Here is a 20,593-nt window from a genome sequence, read left to right on the forward strand (position 1 = left end):
GCAAGATAGGGGTAGAATTCCTAATTGTTGGATCATATTGTTGGAATGATAGAATAAATAGGTGCTCGATAGATCATAATTATTATTAGAATTAATAGTACCAATTTATGGGCAGGCATGCTGACTCAATCCCTTATAACTTGGTGGATGGGGTGCTATTGTTGCCCCATTTTACAGGTGGGGAAACTGAGGCTCAGGGAGGAGAAGCAGTTTTGTGTCAGGTAGCCATCCACCGGTGGAGCCGGGTCCGTGTGGCTCAGAAGCTGGGACATACCTGGGATGGTGCCATTCCCCAGGGGGGCCCCTGAGGTGGGTTCTGCTTCTAGAATGTCCCCCTCTCGTGTGGAGACCCCACTGGGAGGGGACAGCCTCAGCTTTGGAGCCATGTGATGGGCTCCTGTCCCAACTCTTCTCGTTTCTATTTCAGGTCTTCTCATTCTGAATTTCGTTTTGTCTCAGGCCCCCACCTTGACACACACACGAGAGATGGGCGAAGTTTCGGGGACCGTGCACATCAAGGTAGTTCCACAGTGACAAGGTGCCCGGCTCGCGAGATTAGTCACACACCTTTCTGATAAGAAAAGTGAAAACGCGAAGTTGAAAACTGAAGACTTCCTGAATCCCGCGCTCCATGTCCTGCGCTAAGGAACAAGCGACTCGCAAAAAGGAATCGTTGGTGGAAGTCCCATGTTTCACTGCGATGGAAGGGGAACTGGTCGGGGAGGTTGGTTTCAGGATCTCACCTCGCTACCGGTGGGGGGGCCGGGGGGCTCCCCCCTCCCCGCCGTGGGAGGTCTTGCCACCCTGGGCTCTGAGGCCGGAGTCCACGCTGCACTTTGCTGGGGCGGCCTGTCCCTGCCCCGAGCACCTGTGTTGGGCAGCCAGGGCCTGCGTCTTCCTGAGCAGCTGCCAGCACTGCCGCGTGGCAGGGCCACACTCTTGCAACATGGGCTGCTGAGGTTTCTGTGGCCCTTCCAGTCAGAAGGCAGCCCAGGTGCTGTGGGCAAGACATGTGTGAGAGACTGAATTAGACCCCCTTAAAAAAACACCAGGGTTGGTCTCTGGACCCACACTCCATAACCGACATCTATGCCTGAAGCTGGTGCTTGGGTCTGGCCAGCTCAGTAGCAAAGAGCCTGGACCCTTCAGCCAGGCATCCCGTGTGTGGCTCTGCCTCCTCTCCTTACCTGCTGGTTATCTCGGCAAGCTGCTGCCCTCAGTGGGCCTCAGTTTTCTTATCTTTGCAATGGATAAATGAACAGGCCCTCCTTCACAGGCAGCCTGCTGGGCTGAGCGAGTTCAGGCTTGTAAAGTGCTTGTCATAGTGGCAAGCGCGGCACAGGATGAATGCGAAGAGAACACTCATTGAATGAGGGAGGGAAAGAGGGATTCCCAAATCCTGTGCACTAGGGACAGAGGGAGCTGATACACCCACTTAAAAACTTACTGGGAAGTAATTTGAAACATGCAGGAAATTTATCATAGTGCAAAGAACAGACTCATCTATTTTTTTGTAATGGCTGTATTAAGACATAATTCACATGGTGTACAAGTCACTTACTGAACACATACAATTCAATGACCTTTTTTCACAGACTTGTGAAACCATCATCACAGCCAATTTTAGGACATTTTCATCACTCCCTTCCCCCAAAGCCCCATTCCCCTTGGCTGCTGCCCATTCTGCCCACCCCGCCCCCCTGCCCCACAAATGTTACTAACCCCCTTTCTTCTATTAATACTTTCATGCATCCTTTTAACCTGGGGTTTCCATTTTGAGTCTTGGGACCCTTTAAGTATTAAAAAATGCTGCAGAGGCCTCACAGGATTTATTCACTGAACACGTATTTATTTATTGTGCTGTGTGCTGAGCAGGGTGCTTGGAGCTGCAGACGCAACAGAGAGCGAACAGGCGTGGCGCTCTTTCTACGGGGGGGAAAGAGACCTATTCAGATGCTGAGAGGAGTCCAGTGTGGAAGGTGCTAGAAAAGAAACTAGGAAAGGCCCCTAGAGAAGGCAGCAGGGGACCGCCCTGCACCCGGGAGTGAGGGTAGGCACCTGCGGGGGAGTGGGGATGGGAGGGCCTGTGGAAAGGCTGTGCTGGGAAAGGACCTGCTCTGATGGCCGAATGAGCAAAAAGCCTGTTGTTAGCAGGAGGGTGGGCGAGGGAGGGCCAGGAGCAGCACTGGACGCCCGGGGACGAGATCAGACCTTGCAGGGCTCCAGGAGCGCTGAGCACTTTTTGTCTCTAAGCGTCGGAAGCTCCACATTTGTCAGAGGCTGCACTGACTTCTCTTACACACTTCAGCCAACAGAGTTGTCCCCAGTTAATCGCAGCGACTTCCCGCCCGTCTTCACAGCAGCCCTGTCGAGCGTGGGAGAAAGAGCACTCGCGGTGGGAACTGCCGATCCCCGGGATCGCCTGCCTTGCCAGTGGGACAGCGTTGTTTCCGTTTCCCCTTCATCTCAGCATTTCATGAACTCTGTCCCAGAGGACACTGCTCCACCCTGCTGCCCCTCACCCCTGCCAACCCAAGGCTTTGTAGTCAAACAAGTGTGGAAACTACTCCAGTTCTCTCTGTGCATTTTATAACGTACGGGAGCATATTAAGGGCTCTGGGAAGCCCAACAGCAAAGAATCCCTGCTTCCAAACTCGATAGTCCAGGGAACCCCTGTATTCCAATCACTCCCATGAAACTCTGGAAACCAGTGTCATGTGGGAAACACTTTGGAGAACATGGCTTAGTTCTGCAAATGGTTTGACCGAGGTGTGCACTGGGAAAGGTCTAAGACACCCGGCCACAGCCTGCACTGAGGGAAGGCCAATGTGAAAAGCAGGAGTTGTAGGATATTTGAAAAAAAGTTCATTCCACTCTTACTATTCTTTCAAGAGGCTCCCTGGCCCCTGGGCACTGTCCTGGCTCCCAGTGGGCTGGGCTGTCCCCCTGTTGGGCACAAGCACCAGCCCTCAGGCAAGGGCAGCTGAGACCTGGATGAAGGGAGAGGAAACAGGTGACCGGGCACACATCCAGCAGCAAAACACGCCCCCTCTCGGCTACAGTGACCGTGGTCACAGCTTCATCGGTGTTGATCCTTGCTGCAGAGGAGACTGAGGGGATCCCCACCAGAGAACTGCCCCCCTCTCTCCGAGAGCACATTGCTGAGAGTGACCCCCGCGTCCCTCAGACCCTCCCCAAAACCATCCACCCCCCAGCCAGTCCCCACCCAGCTCTTCTAGCACCCTCTCTCCACGATCCCCTGGGGAGGGTGCGATCCCTGGGGAGGGGCCGGCCTCTCTGCAGCAAGGACGAAACTTGACTGTGCCACCCCAGGTGAGCTCCTCGGTCTCGGCTGGAGAGTTTCCACACTCAAAATCACACAGCCCTCTGGCCCTGGTCGGGTGGCTCAGTTGGTTGGAGCATCATTCTGTACACGGAAAAAGCTTATGGGTTGCACCCTGGTCAGGGCACGCACCTGGGTTGCGGGTTTATTCCCCGTTAGGGGCATGTACAGGTGGCAACCAAGTGATATTTCTCTCTCTCCGTCCCTCACTTCCTCTCTCTCTAAAATCAATAGGTATGTCCTTGGTTGAGGATTAAAACAGCAACAACATACAGCTCTCTGAACCAAACACCATTGCTTTATACCTGAAACATCTTTTTGCAAACATGAAATTTATTTTTTCTTTCTTTTTTTTTAAATCAACCGTTTTTTTTAAAGATTTTATTTATTTATTTATTTTAGAGAGGGAAGGGAGGAGGGAGAGTGAGAGAGAGAGAGAGAGAGAGAGACATCAATGTGCGATTGCTGGGGGTTATGGCCTGCAACCCAGGAATGTACCCTGGCTGGGAATCGAACCTGGGACACTTTGGTTCCCAGCCCACGTTCAATCCACTGAGCTACGCCAGCCAGGGCTGAAATTTATTTTTTCTAAGGTGTTCATAGTGATAAGGCTGGACTCAGGCTGACTGCATCTATCCCAGCCAAGACATAATACGTATTGAATACGAAGTCACATTTTATTGCCTTTTCCCCAGGTCCCAGTGTAAACCTCCCTCTCTGAGCAGGGGGGAGGTCTATCCCTGCAGCCCACGGCTGCCCCTCAGGGTGCTGGAGGAGCTGAGGGTGGGCCAGCAGCTGCAGAGCTGGGTGAGGATTCACGCACTCTTGCCGGAGGGAAAGGCGTGGCCCTCCAGCAGTCTGAAGTTCAGGCTCCCTCCCTTGATAACTGAGTGACCTTGGGCAAGTTTCTCCAAGTTCCGGAGCCTCAGCTTTCTCTGCAAAGTGGGGATGTTCACCTCTGACTCCCGTTTAAGGGCTTCAGAAATAGCAAAGATGAGCTGTGTAGCCCAGGGCGCCGTCCACAAGCGGTGGCCACCGCTGTTATCATTGTGATTATTATCTGAATAATAAAGGTCAGCTGTGCAGATCTTTGGTCAGCGTTCTTTCTAGATCAGATTAAATTCTCAGCCCTGGCTGCCCACGGAAACCACTCGGGGAGCTTTAAGAACTACTGAGATCCCCTGCCACTCAAGGTTCGGAATAAGCCGGTGCCACCAGGGTTGAGGGTGGCTGTTCTGGGTCTGGTGCTGGGAGAAGAGGCGCGTGGCTTCCCTCCCGCCTCCGTCTGTGTGGTTCTGCTGAATGAGCAAGAATGGCCGGGTCGGGTGGTCTGTTCACGGGGTGGCAGGGCCCAGTTTTGCCACCTCCCAGGGCCATCTTTGGTAAGTGTACCCCACTGGCTGCCTCCTGGCCTCTGGAGGCCTCAGAAGTGGGGCATCATGGGGAGGCGGGTGCCACCCAACCCGGAATCACTCTCAGAGTGATGGAAATAGCTAACATTCCCTGAGGACTTCCAGAGTGCTGAGCGCTGCCTACACACACACCCGTTTGATACCCACAGCCCTTTGAGGTGTGTGAATTCGTTTCTGGTTGCTTCTGTAACATTAGTACCCAGTTGGTGGTTTAGAACAACACATATGCATTATCTCACGTTTCTGGAGAGCAGAACCGGATGGGTTTTGCCGATGGTCTCACTGAGCTACATTTAAGGTGTTGGCAGAGCTGTGTTCCTTCCGAAGGCTCTAGGGGAGAAGCCACTCTCTTGCCCTTTCCAGCTTCTCCAGGCACCCGCATCCCGTGGCTCATGGCTCCTTCCTCCGCCTTCGAAGCCAGTGACGGCCTGTGAGTCCTTGCATGCACCACTCGGGCTGTCTCTTCTGCCTCCCTCTCCCACTTTTGAGGACTCTGATGATTACACTGGACTGGCCCAGGTAATCCAGGAGGATCCAGTGTATTTTCCACCAGCTGCTTAGCAAGGTTAGTTCTGTCTTCAACAGAAACTCCCCTTTGCCACGTGACTTAGTGTACGCATGTGTACTGGGGGTTAGGGTGTGGGTGTCTTTGGGGGGACCACTGCTGACCACTCTACATTCTGCTCATCGTTCCTATTACATAGATGAAGAAACTGAGGCTCAGAGTGGCTAAGGGGCCTAAGACCACCCTGCGTTTGCGAGTGGGGGCCTCGTGAGATCCTGGATGGGCGGAGGTCAGGGACCACCCTCCGCTACGTTCAGCCCCCACAGGCCTAACTCGGGCTACGTACTTCCACATTTCATTCTCCACGCACGGAGGCTCATGCCATCCCTGTAGCCTGAGCAGATGCAGAAACCACACACGCGGAGTGGGGGAGGGGCCCACTCTCTCCCCACACCATTCCCAGCCCCCTTGCTTCGCAGATGGGCTTCAACCAAATAGCTCACCACACCCTTTCCGAGCCAGTTTCTGTTCGTTTAATTGGACCCATGGTGTGCTGAGTGGAGAGCAGCTGGGAACATAGAAGGGACAAAAATAAGAAACCGTTGAGACTCCGGAACTCAAACGAAACAGTTCTCCAAGCATCTTATTTTTAATTTTGGAGATTCATGCATTAGAAGCCCCTCACCTCTGTGATGTTGGTTTTGCATCTGAGGGTCCATTTGGGGCGGCCTTGGGAGTGGACACTCACTCAGCGTTTGGGTGGGATGGAGGGTCTGGAGGGAGCCGGATGAAGTTATCGAACGAGACCTTCCATGAGGTGGTGTTTGCGCCAGGGGTGATGGCCATTGTGCCGCCTCAACACCTAAGGAATCAGGAGAGTCATGTGTGAGGCGGAGTCGCAGGGCTGCAAAGTCCCTCAGAGGCAGACACTGGGGCTCACTCGCCTGCACGAGTCGGGAAGGACACGGGCCCCAGGGCCCTGCCTGGCTGGGCCCTGTAGACAGGGAGTGGAATGCTGATACCCCGACCAGGCTTGTGACATGTCTTGAAAAATTCGCCTTGACATGTCTTGTGTCATTCGGCTTGTGACATGTCTTGAAAAAGGGGAGCCTTCCCGTCTCCCCTTTTCTGTCTTTCATGGTCCCCTCTCCTGAAGCCATGCTCCCCTTCGGAATGTTCTGGTAGGAGCCTGAGAGCAAACACCCGAAGGTGGAGACTCAGGGTTACCTGGCCGTGGAGCCAGCCTGCGGGCCTCGCTGGGAACGTGCACCTGGGAGCCCACCCTGCCTCCCAGACCCGCGGAACCAGCAGCTGTGAGGTCCAGACGCCGAGCTTCATCTACGGTCTGCAGTAGGGCCCAGGCATCTGTCCTTAAAAGCTCCCCAGGTGATTCGGTTGTATAGCCGTGGCTGAGAATCCCCCTTTGAAGTCATCTTTCCGATTTCCAGGCCCTTCTGAGGGTGGGCGTAGAAACCAGTCCAATTTTAGATTTCATCTTCATACCATACGTTCTGAATTTACATTTGCAATGAGCATTTTTTAAAAAATAACAGGAGGACACAGTGTATGTACTCCTTCCATTTTGGAAGAAATAAAAGTCAAGACTCTCATCATGTGGAATCCTGTGGGCGAGGGCTGGTCCAGGAAACTCAGTCTTTCCTGCAGCCGCTGGACAGGTCCCTCCGTGCCCAGAGCACAGGCCCCAGAGGAGTCCCCGGTCAGCTGGTGCAGAATCGGATAGTGTCCTTGTAGGGGAGCCTCACTCAGCAAACGCTAGGCCCCTTCCCTGCTGATGGGGTCATGCCCCACGACCTTGTGGAGGCAAAGGAACTACAGGTAGCCAGGCTTGGGGTGTGGCCTGGCTCACCCCTCCCAGTGACTTCTGGTGCTGATGGCTGCCAGCCAGAGGGGCTTCTCCCCACCAAGCCTGGGCTTATGACCCTTGCCTTCCTCTGCAGGGACCCACTCAGGGGCTCCACATCCTTTTGGGCCCTCATTTGTCCCCAGGCTCACATGAGCACCACCCCTCGCCACTCCATCTGGGCTCCCTTCTCTTCTGTGCTCATCCGACCCACAGTCCTTAGGCCTCACACCTCTGTGCTGGCCCTCCCAGGAGAGTGGGTGTGAGCAGGGGGACCCAGGATAGGCTCCCGATCCACGCCAGGACTCTTCTCGGTCAAGGAGGGCTGCTCCGAGGAGGGACATCTGAGGGAAGTGTCATGTGCTCTGAGCTGAGCGGGCAGGATGCCCAGTGCCCAAGGGAGCAGCCCGGCCAGAAGCAGGAGGGAGTCCAGTGTCACTTAAGAAACATCAGCCAGCTGGGGCAGTGGCCCCGGGGAAGGGGAATTTTGGAAAGGACACAGGCAAGGCTGAAGGAACGCAGAGCGTGGCACGAGGGCTGCTTGACTCAGCGGGGCCAGAGGCAGGAGTTCTGGATGCGCAGCAGGCGGGCCTGGCCTTAAGTTGGATCGAGTGTGGGCGTGAGGGAGAGGTGGTTCTTTCTCTCCACGGGGCTGAGGAGGGAACCCCTGGGGACCGAATGGTGGGATTTCAGGCAGAAGCCAGGGAGGCTTTTTCAACTGTCCTGTGAGAACGAGTGACACCCCTCACCCCCATTCTGGAAATCTAGTTATGCTTTGGACAAGACAGCGACCTAGGGCAGGGTTCTCACGTCCCTGAGAATCAATCTGCGTGGCCCTCTGGGGTGGGCTGCGGCGCTCCCTGGGCTGGCTGGGCTCCAGAAGGTGGTGGCTAGAAAACCCAAAACATGAGCGGAGGGGCCGGTATCATGAGGAAGGGAAACCAGTCTGTTTTGTTGCCTTCCTCTCACTCTGCCATTGGTTTGGTTTGAACACATTTTCCCCCTTGAATTTTTTTAAATTATAAAAATAATGCAGCAACCGCATTATATAAAAGTTGAAAAAGGGAAAAAAAAGAACCGTTCCTCCTCGTTCTCCCTGCCCCGTCCCCAGCCTGACAACTCTCGGTCTTTGCTCGGGCACGAGATCACGTTTTGCACTTGTTATATCATCCGCGTCACCCTCATCGCTACAAAGTCCCCGACTCTCTTCGCAGGGTTCGGTCGCGCCGACGGAGCCGGTGTGCCGTCCTCCATTAAACCATCCCCCGCGGGCAGTCGTTTGAGTGCTCTGGAAATTTTTGATCCTTGGGGATGATGGCACGAATGCTGTGTGTGTGTGTATTTCTGCTTCTGTGTAATGACTGTCTCAGGATACTGTCCAGGGGTGGCTCTACTGGGTGGCCAGCAGGATCTCGATGCTGGTCACTTTCCGGTTCGTCCCCTTTGCCTTCACTCCAGGGCAGCCATGCAGGGCCCTTGCTGTCCTCAGATGTGCTGACCTTGGCCCTGCCTCGGGGCGTGCACCGCCTGCTGCTCCGTCCTTCCAGGTGTTCCCAGGGCTCGTCTGTTGCTTCATCCAGGGGTTTGCTCAGAGGCCACTTCCCAGAGAGGGCTGTCTTCACTCTCTCTGTTCTCGTCCACCTTTGTTTTTCTCGGGGCACTTGTCACCGCGTGACACTGAGGCAGTGGTGGCTTCCTGCTCAGATGGTAAGTGCCATGAGCACTCCGGCCTGTACGTCGGTGCCTTTCCAGCTGCCTGCAGGTACCCGGCACTTGCTGACTGACCACTCCACCGTGGGGAGGGCAGCGAATGTTCTCGGGCTCCGTGACGCGGGCGGCCGTGTTGTTTGCGGAAGGGGCTCGTTGATGGCTGGCTCCTGTGAGGGTGCTCAGGGTCAGGGGCCACTTGGTTTGGGGATTTTCCCCAGTGAGTGGTTTTGACACATTCACGCCTGTGAAAACACCTTCACAAAAATGTTCTGGGTGTAAATTTGGTAGCACTAGGGCGGGCCCGGATGGGGCAGTAGTGTTCAACTTTTAGACTCGACATTTTAGACACTGTTTGGTCAATCGAGTCATGGAGATTTCAGGCTAAAGATGCAGGGCCAAACTGAAATGCAGGACCCCTCACAGGGGTCCTCCCCTGGGAGGACCCACTCACCCCATCATGGCTGGATGGCCCCTCGTTAGAAGCCAGAACACACATGGTCTGGGTGACCCTGACCTGCCCAGGGTGGCCTGAACCGAACTCACCCAGATCCAGACTCTGGTGCCTCAGCTCCATAGCCTTGACCCTGAATCTGACACAGAGCAGAAAGTAAAGAAGTGGATCGGCTCGTACTGCCCCAGAGCTGGAGGACAGCTTCTCTGGGAAAGGGGCTCACCTCCTGTGTTGGGCTTGGCTCCTGTCCCTGGAATCTGGTTGGATGGACAGGGTGTAACCTAGGGGCGGAGCAGAAGAAAGTACCAGCTTGTGTCCTACGAGACACCCTGCCACCAACTTGGTGTGTGACCTCGGGCAAACCCCTCACTCTCCTTGAGTTTCGGCGCCCTCCTGTCTAGACCTCCCAGGGGGGAAAAAGGTTGGATCGGAGGGGAGAGTCGAGGAAGGCCTGATGCTCGGCACCACCTCGGTCTCCTGCCCCTCCGCTGACGCCGGTCTCCACCGAGCCAGACAACCCCCGGAAACCCTCGCACACGGCGGACCCTCGCTGTTGGCAGGCGCTAGTTCCCTTGTGAAACAGTGTCTTGGGGTTTATTTCAACAATTCTATCCACTCGGCCCCCCAGCACTTGGGGGGCAAGCCACGGTAGCACGATGATTTAGGGCTTGCCCGGGGTCCCAGTCCCAGCGCAGCCCCTTCCAATCTGGGCAGCCTTGGGCCTGTGGCTTAAACCTCTTGAGAGGAGTGTTCACACCTCCACAATGGACACAGTGGGAACTCCTCTCTCCGAGGGTCATGTGTTTAAAGAAAGATGAACGGAAATGCCTGAGTTTAGTGCCTGGTGCATGGGAAGCCCCTTGGTATTAGCAATGATTAATATTATTAATATGGGAAAGGCCCTTTCAAGAGGGTGAGGGGAGGTACTTCTCACTGCATTTTAGTTTGCATGGGAGGCCGTTGGGTGGGGTGAAGGGTCCATTCCGACTGAGTCACTCTCGGCTCCATCAAAAAAGGGAGCCGACTTGGTCCCCGCCATTGACCAAAGCCCCGCCAATGACGGCAGGGCTTCTGTCCCACCGCTGAGCGCAGAGGGCAGATGCCTGCCCGAAGTCGCAGGCCAGGCTGGCGTGAGGTCAAAGGAGACACAGGTGGAAAGTTCGGGGCCTCATGTGTGCAAGGTGGTGAGATGTCCTGGAGAGCACGCCCATGTTCCAAGGGTTCACGGCTTGCTGAGTGCTTCCCCACCCTGGGCGTCGTTTAATTCTCCTAACAAGCCCAGGAGGTGAACACCACCCCCATTTACAGCTGAGGTCACAGACCCTAAAGAAATGCGTGATTACTCAGTAAGCAGCAGAGGGGCATTTGGCCGCCAGGGCTGCGTGAGTCAGGGGCTGGCAGATTTACCATGAGCTGAGATGGAAAGTACCCAGTGTCCAGCTCTCGGGGCAGCCCCACCCACCACCTGGGTCTCTGAGCTGTGGAACTGTCCATTGCGAAGAGGGATCTTAATAAAGCTCTCACTCCTGGCCCTCATCCCCAGTGGGTCTAATTCTGAAGGTCTCAGGAGGGCAGGGAAATCTGCATTTACATAAACTCAGCAGGTGATCGTGACACAGGCAGCCACAGATACTTGGAGAAACCACTGCCCTGGGAGAATCAAGCCCCCCCAGCCTCATTTGCCCTGATGCTGCTCATGCGGGGAAGACATCTGATGGTGAATGCCCGGCCACCTGTGTGAGCCACAGAGCTTACCCCCAACCAGGGGGAGGAACCCCTGCTTTCACTGGTGCTAATTAAAGACAGGAGACAAAACCCTGTGGATGCTTCGATCTGGAAGGACACCTGGAAATCATGCAACGCTGTTTCTTTTTTCAGTTTTGACTTTTTAAAACATTGATTTTACTTTTAGAGCAGTTTCAGGTTCACAGCAAGATTGAATGGAAAGTACAGAGATTTCCCATATTCCCCTGCCCTCGTCCCCAGCCTCTCCACAGTCTCCCTAACCATCGCCGTCCCCAACCAGAGCGCTGCCTTCATTACAGCCGAGGAACCCTCGCCGACATACCGCTGCCGCCCGAAGTCCACGCTTCACATGAGGGCTCACCCTTGTCCGCACACGTTCTGTGGGTTTGGTCAAACGTATAATGCTAGGTGTCCACCATTGTAACATCGTTTCATGGCTCTCAAAGTTCTCTCTGCTCCACCTATCCATCCCCCTGTACCCCCACCCCCGGAATGCTCTGTCGTTTTAACTGGCGAATCCAGTCGCGGGCAGATGTTTCAAGCCACAGGATAAACATGGCAGCTTTCTGGGAGCATTCATTTTAATAAAAGATTTGGGAGGAGGGAATAAAGTCATAAAACTTGTCATTAAAATGTTTTTTTTTTAAGTCAAAAATAATGTTTTGTGAAATCACTGCAAAATAAACAGGAATTTTAAAGACCGGGTACTTCAAAGAAAGTTGGGCCTTTTAATGCAGCAGAAATTTAACAATGGACTATCCAGGAAAAACAATAGCGTTTGCCAACTCCCATGGTGTAAACACTCCTACCGTGGCTGAACGGAGCTACCAATGTGATGTCACTGAACTAGGAAGAGATGCACAAAGTTGGCTCCAGGACATCACTAGCCTTGTAAACGTTTGAGGGGACTGCATTCCGATTTCTCTGCAGAAAGCAAAAAGCTTGGGTCTAATGAGGCTGGAGACAGGGAAAAAGTGGTCGTCAGTCTCTCAGGAAACCAGAAGCACAGCCAGTTTTAGAACCCAGACCCTGACCTGCAGGCGAGTTAAGTTCTGTGTCCATGCATTGAATCCTAAGTTCTGAGTAGTGGCTTGAAAACTTACCCGTCCTGGGTAAATAGAGATGGTTGTAAATAAAATGGCAGCATGGGCTCCAGAAACCAACCAGATCCCACAGAAAGCAACAGGCTCTACGCTCCAGCATTATACCCATGGATTCCCTCATCCGCATACTCATTCAATGATTCCTGAGCTAATTAAGAAAGTCTTTAGGACACCAACTTCATGCCAGGTGTTATTTTAGGCACTAGTGATGCAGAAGAAGCGAGACAGCCATTGACACTACCCGGACGGGGCTCAGATGTAGTGAACTCACGAGGAGAACACGCAGGGAAGCTGCAGGGGGAAGCAGGATGTGATGGAGCTTTCTGGGCTTTTCCTGGCGCTTTGTCACACTGCAGTTGTGTGGCAGCTTCCGGCGTTCTTGACTGGACAGTGAGCTTCTCGGGGCAGGACGAGTCTGGGTTCTCTTGTGTGCGACTACACCGCCAGCACGGGACCCACACAGAGCAGGTGGGTGTTCATGGAATGAGTGGGTGCTGGGTTCAGAGAGGCGCCCCACCCCACCGCCCACCCCGTGGGAAATCCTGCTGTTTCCACCCTCAGGTGTGGTCTTCCTTATATCACCCACACCACACAATTCCAAGCTGGTTGGCCACAGGAAAGCCTGGATTGACAAACAGCTAACCTGGCCACAGAGGGACTGACAGAGGGTGGCACTGTGGTAAAACGCTGTTTGGAATCTGACCCACATGGGGTCAGATCCCACCTCTACCACTCACGGTCAGTGTGGCCTGGCCTCTCTGAGCCTCAGTCTACCCATCGTACAAGGGGGATAACATGGCTTACTTCCCAAGGTTTGCTATGAGACTGAAATCATGTACTGAAAGTGCCTAGCCTATGTTGGACACAGAGGGAGACCACAGTCAGTATTAAAAACAGGATTCAGGCAACAGACCTCAATTCTAGCAGCAAATCTCAGCATGTGGAAGGTAAGGGGCCCTGGAGCCGATCCACATTTTGACTTTTCAAATGAAGAAACTGGGAACAGAAAGGGGAAGCAATGTACCCAAAGTTACCCAGCACGTTAACATCAACACTGGAGCTCAGCCCGTGGTGACTGTCAGACTTTTGGGGTGCTGTGTCAGGGAGTTGGGGTTTCTAGGGGCAGCAGGAGTGTGGAGGGGGGTGGCAAGGAGTATGGGGTCAGAGAGCATCCAAATTGCTGCTTCCGGATGGGTTTGCTTTGCTTTTTAAGCCAGAGCGGCGGTTCTTTAGGGTGACAGGATACGCGCCATGAAGGTGCTTTGCAAACTGTAGGAATCTGTGCATTCTCACCAGTAACTAGACACAGTTACTGATGCTCAGTGTGCGCCAGGGAGCATGTTAAGTGCTTACGTGTATGAACTCCTGCCAAAAGCCCCAAGAAGGAGCTATTGATAACAGTCCCATTTTGTAGAAAGGAAAACAGGGCCAGAGAGGTGAAGTTGTTTGCTGAAGGTCATAGAGCAGAGCTGATACTTGAACATGGATCTAACTGTCTCCACTTTGACCACTATAGTGAGGTAGTTTCTCCTGGAACTGAGAGAGGGTCAGCACGTGTTTGTGGCTGGAGGAAGTGGCCAGCGAGTGTGCCTGCCGATGCAGGTGGATTTTCCTGGCTGCCACTACTGGCTGGTCCACACCTGGATCTTCTAGAAGCTCAGGTAGGGCCCTCCATGGTCCAGCACATGCCAGCAGTGGAATTCGCCTCACGTCGGAAGAGGAAGCTAACAACATCTCTTTTTTGACTGAGAAACAGAAGTCAAGGACCTGGTCACCTCTTGCATGGGGCCTCAGGGGTGAAGACCAAAATACTCTCCTGGCCCTCGGATTCCATCCTGCTCCCTACCCACTTGGCCCCACCAATGCCCCCTCATTCCCCAGATGAGGCAGAGGCTTGGGTCCACTTTGGAAATATCTGGCTCCTGAAGACGTTTCTTGGGAAACTTGTATCTACCTGCCCTTTGGTCCTCACTGAGCCAAGAGCCAGTGGGATCCCAGAAACTGTGAGCCAGCTTCCCGGGTTCCCCCAGTGTTCTTGGGTTGGGGGAGGGCAAGAGCATAGTTGGAGGTGCTCATGCCGCAGCCACAACTCTGGGATTTCCATCCAGTAGTGCTCAGGGGTCACTGCTTAGAAAGGAAGCTGGGTGGGGCTTAAACTTACCCGTAAATAGCACTTTGAATAGGAATCAAGGAAAGGTGAATTCAGAACAAATAGACAGGAAGGGTCGGTTGGGTTGGAAGAGGGGCTGCACCCACCCCTCGGCACCACCCTGAGCTTCTCAAAGGCCAGAATCATCCAGAAACAGAGGGAGGAAGCTCTCAGTTCCTGCAGATGTACCAGCTTGGCAGGTGGGACCTGGGGGTTTCACCAGATGTCTTCTATGACCACTGTGGGGGATGTTCACTGGGTGGGGGTTTCTGGGGTTGAGGCTGTGCGAGGGCCGAGAGCCTGCTGCATCCTATCCCACAGGCTGGGTGTCTTCTGGGAGGAAGGGACACCTTTCTGACCTCAGGCAAAGGCACCTGATCAGGCAGCACTGGGTCTGCATCCTGGTCTCCTGTCAGTGACTGAAATGGAATCCAGCAGACTTGCAGAATAAGAACTTTTATTACTTTGCATGATAGGAAGTTCTGGGTGGGCTTCCATGTTGGCTGGCCTCATGGCTCACAGATATCCTCCAAGACCCAGCTGCCATCTCCCTATTCTGCCACCTTGATGCTGGCTTCGTCCTCTTACCGGTCACAACATGGCTCCAGGCATCCCATGTAGGTGACAGGATCCAGAGGAAGAAGAGAGACCATCTTTTCATGGCACCCTCCTGGAAGCCAGGAGTCTTTTTCCAGAGTCCCCCTGGCCAATATGGCCTTCCATTTCATTGGCCAAAACTGGGTCACATGCCCATTCCTGAACCAATCACTGTGGAGGGATGGGACTGACGATTGGATTAGACTCATTATAGAGATAGAAGGAAGGCTCAGGGCCATCAACCTCAATGTCCATTGCAGCCTGAAAGTCCATGATTCTTTGAGTCTTATGGGGTTCTTTCCTCTGGAAACCCAGAACTCCTAATTCTTCTGTATTAAATGGACAATCAAAAAATGGAGTCCTAAACATAGTAGACTCAGAGCAGCTATGGTTGAGACTCCAAGTCTCGGAAGCCCCATCCCTACCCTTGTCCCTGATAATGACCGACCTTTAACACAGCCCTTGGCTGACGTCTGACTGCCAGAGCTGTACCCAGCCATGCGCCGGGACATACCCAGGTCCCCATGGCTGCACGGGGGTTTTGGCTTTGGTTCTGCTAATGTCCTGATGCTCAGAAAGCACCTCCACCACAGGTTTCTCTCCCTTTCCATTCTCCTTCTTGGATCTCTGGTCTCTGAGGCTTTCCCCTCAACTGCACCTTCAGCCTGTGAAGTTGAATCCCGGAACAAGAATCTGTAGAACTCTCTGGTTCACTTAACCACCTTTACTTTCTCCTCAACCTACAACTTTTTATTATGAAAACTTTTCAAGCACACAGAGACATTAAGAGTGTTGGACATCAGTATTGACCCACTGCCCACATTCAACAGCTGTTGCCATTTTGCCACATTTGCTTTATAGATCTGTGTTTGTGAGTGTGTTGACCCAGTTGAAAGTAAGTTGCAGGCATGCTGACAGATCACACACAGATACTTTGTGAGGTCCACTAAGGCTAAAGACTTCCTCCTTCAGAACCCCAATGCTGTGATCACGTCAGAGACACTTAGTATCATCTTTAATATCCAGCCCATATTAAAGTTGCCTAGTGATGCACCATCATTGGTATTTATTTAAATTTGTATAAAAACTAAATTTCTTTCAGCCTCTGAGATTAATATAGTTGCTCTAAAGTGACCAAAATATATTGAAAAACATGTGCCATTTTCCCATTTATTCTTTTCTCTATCCTCCCCTACACCTCTCAAAGTGATTTTTTTTTTAGGTCACATGTAGGGCAGAAACCAGACAGCATTTTAATCTGCAACTCAAGCCCGTTGTCCTGGGTGGGCTCCTGGGTGTCGGCCGGAGACGATGGGTCTCGGCGTCCAGCAGCTGGCTTGCCAGTGGGTTCTGTTCCTCCCTCTGAGCGTCTGCTGATTTAGATTCCCGTGACCTTTAATAACGCCACGATGACTGGCGGCCTTCTGCTTTGTCTGCACTCCAACGCTGAACAGTCATTCCTCCGAACTAGGTTTCTCAGTGAGCTGTGTTGACTAACCCTTTTCAGGAAAGTGGCCACAGAGCCTGCGGCCGTGAGAAAGCGAAGGCCCGTGCTGAGCAGCAGATGCATCTGTTTTCCAAAGAAATGAGTGAGGCAGTGACGGTTCCGTTTCCTAGGCTCACAGAATGAGCAACACTTTCTTTTCTCTTCTCTACGCTCACAAGCACCTCCAGTACAGTGCTGAATAATTGTTATCACCGAGATAGATGATATTTGTAGAGCAGTTGCTGTGTACGGGGCATGACCTAATCTACCCCACGGGGTAGCGTGGTGACTGATAACAGCCCCCAAAGAGGTCCATGTCCTAATCCTCAGAACCTGTGACTGCTACTTTTATGACCAAAAAAGCAGATGTGATTAAATTAAAAATTGTGAGCTGGGGAGATTTTGTCGAATTAGCTGGGCAGACCATAAATGCAATTTCAGGTGTGTTATGAGAGGGCGGGAGAGGGAGACTGTACAGAGAAGGGGTAAGAGCCACGTGACTGTGGAGGCAGAGGGTGAATGGTGCGACCACCAGCCGAGAGCAGACGGCAGTGCCAGAACCTGGGAGAAGACGAGCATTCTGCTCTGGACCCAGGGGAGCACAGCCCTGCTGACCCCTTCCGATTGGCCCAGCAAACCTGATTTCAGATTTTTGGCCTCCAGAAATATGAGAAGATAAATTTCTGTTGTTATAAGCCACCACATTCGTGGTCATTTGTTACAGCAGCCGCAGGAAACACACACAGGTGGGTACACAGAGCATTGTCGTCCCCACCTCACAGAGAAGGAGCCATCCCGGCAGGGACCTTGCCCGTCCTGGAAGCATTGGCTGTGCCCAGGGGCTGGTCAGCATGGCTGTGGTCTGTCTGTCCGGCTCCCACGGGAGACTGGGAGTTGGGGACTTTGAGTGCCACGAGGGCAGGGGCCATCTCTCATTCCTCTCTGCAGACCCTGGTTCTAGGCACACTGGTAAGCTTTCCAGAAACCCCTTTGGGTTGATCTAGTAACTTCTGCTGCAGGTGTGTTGGACTTTCAGGACTGAGGTAGTTCAGTGGATTTATTCTATTATCTATCTATCTCTCTACCCATTTTCCTACCACTCCACCTCTCCAACCATTCATTTATCCATCTGTCCATGTGTCTATCCATCTTCCACTCATCTTCCATTCTTTTAACTACCCATCCATTCACCCATTCAACCACCATTCATCCACCCATCCATGTGTCTTCTCATTCACTAATGAATAGCTGCTGAGGTCAAGGACAGGATACTTAAACATGGGACCTTAAATCTGGGCTTGAGAAGTACAGGGGAGAGGAACACCAACACAGCTGCGATGCTGGGGAGCAGGGGAAACCCGGGCTGGGAGGCCAGAGTCTGTGTGGGACGGTTATCCTAGGCTAAAGGGCAGCCAGTCAAGGGGAAGTCAAGAGCTTAAAGGAGTTTGGGAACAGAGGATACTTGGAGGTCAGTGCAGGCAGCTCTGATGGCAGGAGATAGGGTTCTAGGATGCCAGGGAACAGCTGCACCTACTCGTGAATGGGGAGCTTTGGGACAGCTAAGGAGAAGAAACAGGGGCCCCAGACAAGGGGATCAGGTGTGACAGGCAAGCAAGAAACTCAAGTCGCCATCAACTGAAGCACAGGGTAGGCAGAAAAGGCTCAGAAACAAGGAAGAAAAAAACCCAGGTGCCCAATGTCAATCTAAAGACAAAGTCATGGTGCCCAAGGTCAGTCTGACAATCAAGGTCGTGGCTGTTATTCAAGGTCAGCCTGATGAGCTGCCCAAGCATGAGTGCTGAGACACCCGAGGCCTGGGCTGGAGTACCTGTCCTGGGTGTGATGGGCGGGGTCGGCCCTACGAAGGGGGTTCAGTGGTGCCGGCTGTGGACAGACAAGGGCGGAGAGGTTGGGGACCAGACTGGGCAGAACAGGGACTAGTGTTGAAGAAGCATGGATTGGTTCCAGCTGCTCACAATGAACCGTGGCTGTTTAATTCAGTTGCACACATATCCAATTCAGTTGCACAGATATTCTGGGCTCTTGCGTCACATGCATATGAGACACGGCTCCTGACCTCGGGGGATGGCAGTCTATGGGGGAGACAGAGTAACAGAAAGTCCTACCAAACGGCTAAGAACTGGGTGCTGTGGGAGATCATTGGAGGTGTCTGACCTGGTGGGGTGGGTGGGTTAGACTTCCCCTCAGTGCCCTGTCCTTCTCACCCTCCAGCGCTGTGGCACTCAGCAGAGGTTGGCAGGGCTGGGTATCTGCTCTCTCCAGGGCGGCGGGCACCTGAGGGCAGGCACAGTACCTTTTGCATCCTTCCTGGGAAACGGGCAGGCACTTGGAAAACAGCAAGGGTTCGAACAGCTGCTGTGCAAATGGAGAAATGGCCAGTGATGTCAAGCAGTGCTCCCGCTCGTGGCGCCCCGGGTGCTGGAGTGCAAGTTCTGGTTCGGTAGGTCTGGGCTGAGCCCTGAGATGGTGTGTTTTGGACCCGCTCCCAGGGCACCCGAGGGTGCTGGTTGCAGCGTGAGTAGCCAGAATGCAAAATAGTCTTATCACCATTTGGTGGGCATTATGTTGGAAGTATTGGGTAGGCCTTAAAAAAAAAGATGGCTCCTGAGGTTGGCTGGTCCCTGAAATGTGTGAAAGACCAAAAGCAAACACTCAAGTGGGGAAAAAAAATGCTAGGGTGTCCCAATTGCGACCCAAGGTTCACCCCTGCTTAATCTCAGCCACTCGCCCATCACAGCGCAGCACTGCCGGTGACCCCGGCCGCTGGCAGGTCAGCTCTGTGGACATGAGACTAAGGTTCAAGAGCAGCACCGGTTTTAAAAAATTATGTCTGAGTTTCTCTTACACGTTCAGTGGAATTCTACTGGGGATTTATGTTTCAAACACGATGCAAAATATAGTCAGAATAGAGTGTTGAGACATTTTTTTCAGAATAAATGAGTGAGGTTTTATGGAGTTTCACAGAAGAGGAGGGTCCGCAGAGGGCACCTGGCTTTAAGCTTATGGCAACGATGATGTGGGTGGGGGTGGGGGTTGGGGGGGATCAAAGGAGGTGAGAGGACTGGACCGAACAGAGAGAGAGAATGTGAGAAGCGAGCCCTCGCACTTCTGGTGGAGGGGATTGCCCATAATTAGTTCCAATCTTTGAAGAAATCACCTAAAATATGGAAGTTTCTGATGCCCAAGGTGGCTCTCGGTGGCTAGATTATCTCATTACCTTTGGGTTTTCATTTGCCTTTGCGGCTAGAATCTGGTACCGCCCCCACAGCCCTCCACTGATGAAAATAGCCCTCAGAACCGCCTTTTTTTCATAGTCTTATCAACCCATTCTCCCCTCATTCTGAAAGAGTGCCCAGGGCTTGTCTGTGAAGTTAGGTAGCCACTGAGCTCCCCTGCCTCGGGGCTCAGGTCTCTCTAAGAGTGGGCTGGGTCTTTTGTCCTGTGCGGGCTGCCATCTGCTCTAAGCTACGCTGGTTGGGCCTCGCTCTGGCAATTGCATTCATCCTCTTATTGGGACTCATTTGTCACTATGGCAACACCGTGACTCTGGATGTCAGATGTCAGAAAGTTCCAGCCCTGCGGAAAGCAGCCGTGAAAATGGAAATGAGGACTGAGAGGGATGGATCCGCACACAGGCCCAGGTCCGCAGACCGGAACCAAAGAGCAGACATTCAAGGCTGTGCCGTGGGCAGGAGGGAGGACTTGCAGTTTTTGCCCAGGGACCATTGATCTCAGTTTACCTGCAATTCTACCTTTCTTGTTGGGGGCGTTCGCAGGCCGGCACAGCGGGTCCTGCTGCCAGAGACAGGGGTGCTGGGCACTCAGAGGAGTCACTCACGTTCAAGGGGGCGATGAAAGCAGAGGCTTCTGGGCCACTCACGTCAATGCACATGATTTCATGCGCTTTGGTAGGCCTATGTCCTCTGCCGATCCAGTCCCCAAATTTGACTGGGGCAAAAGGAAGAAAGTGGGAATTTTGGCTTCTCTATATAATTGCAAAACTGGTGAGGTGACGGATGATATTTTTATGTTGCATGTATTTTCTCAATATTTTTCAAAAAAATTTCTAATGGGAAGTATGTTCCTCTCCAGGGCAGTGGAAAGGGGCCTTTGCCTCCTCCTTCACTGCCTTCTTCCTGCCCTTGAACGTGCCTGGCTGTTTTCCTGCCCCAGGGTGTCTGCCTGCCACGCTGTTCCCACTGCAGCTCC

This window comes from Phyllostomus discolor, chromosome 12 (assembly GCF_004126475.2).
Source record: "Phyllostomus discolor isolate MPI-MPIP mPhyDis1 chromosome 12, mPhyDis1.pri.v3, whole genome shotgun sequence".
In the NCBI taxonomy this organism is placed as follows: Eukaryota; Metazoa; Chordata; class Mammalia; order Chiroptera; family Phyllostomidae; genus Phyllostomus; species Phyllostomus discolor.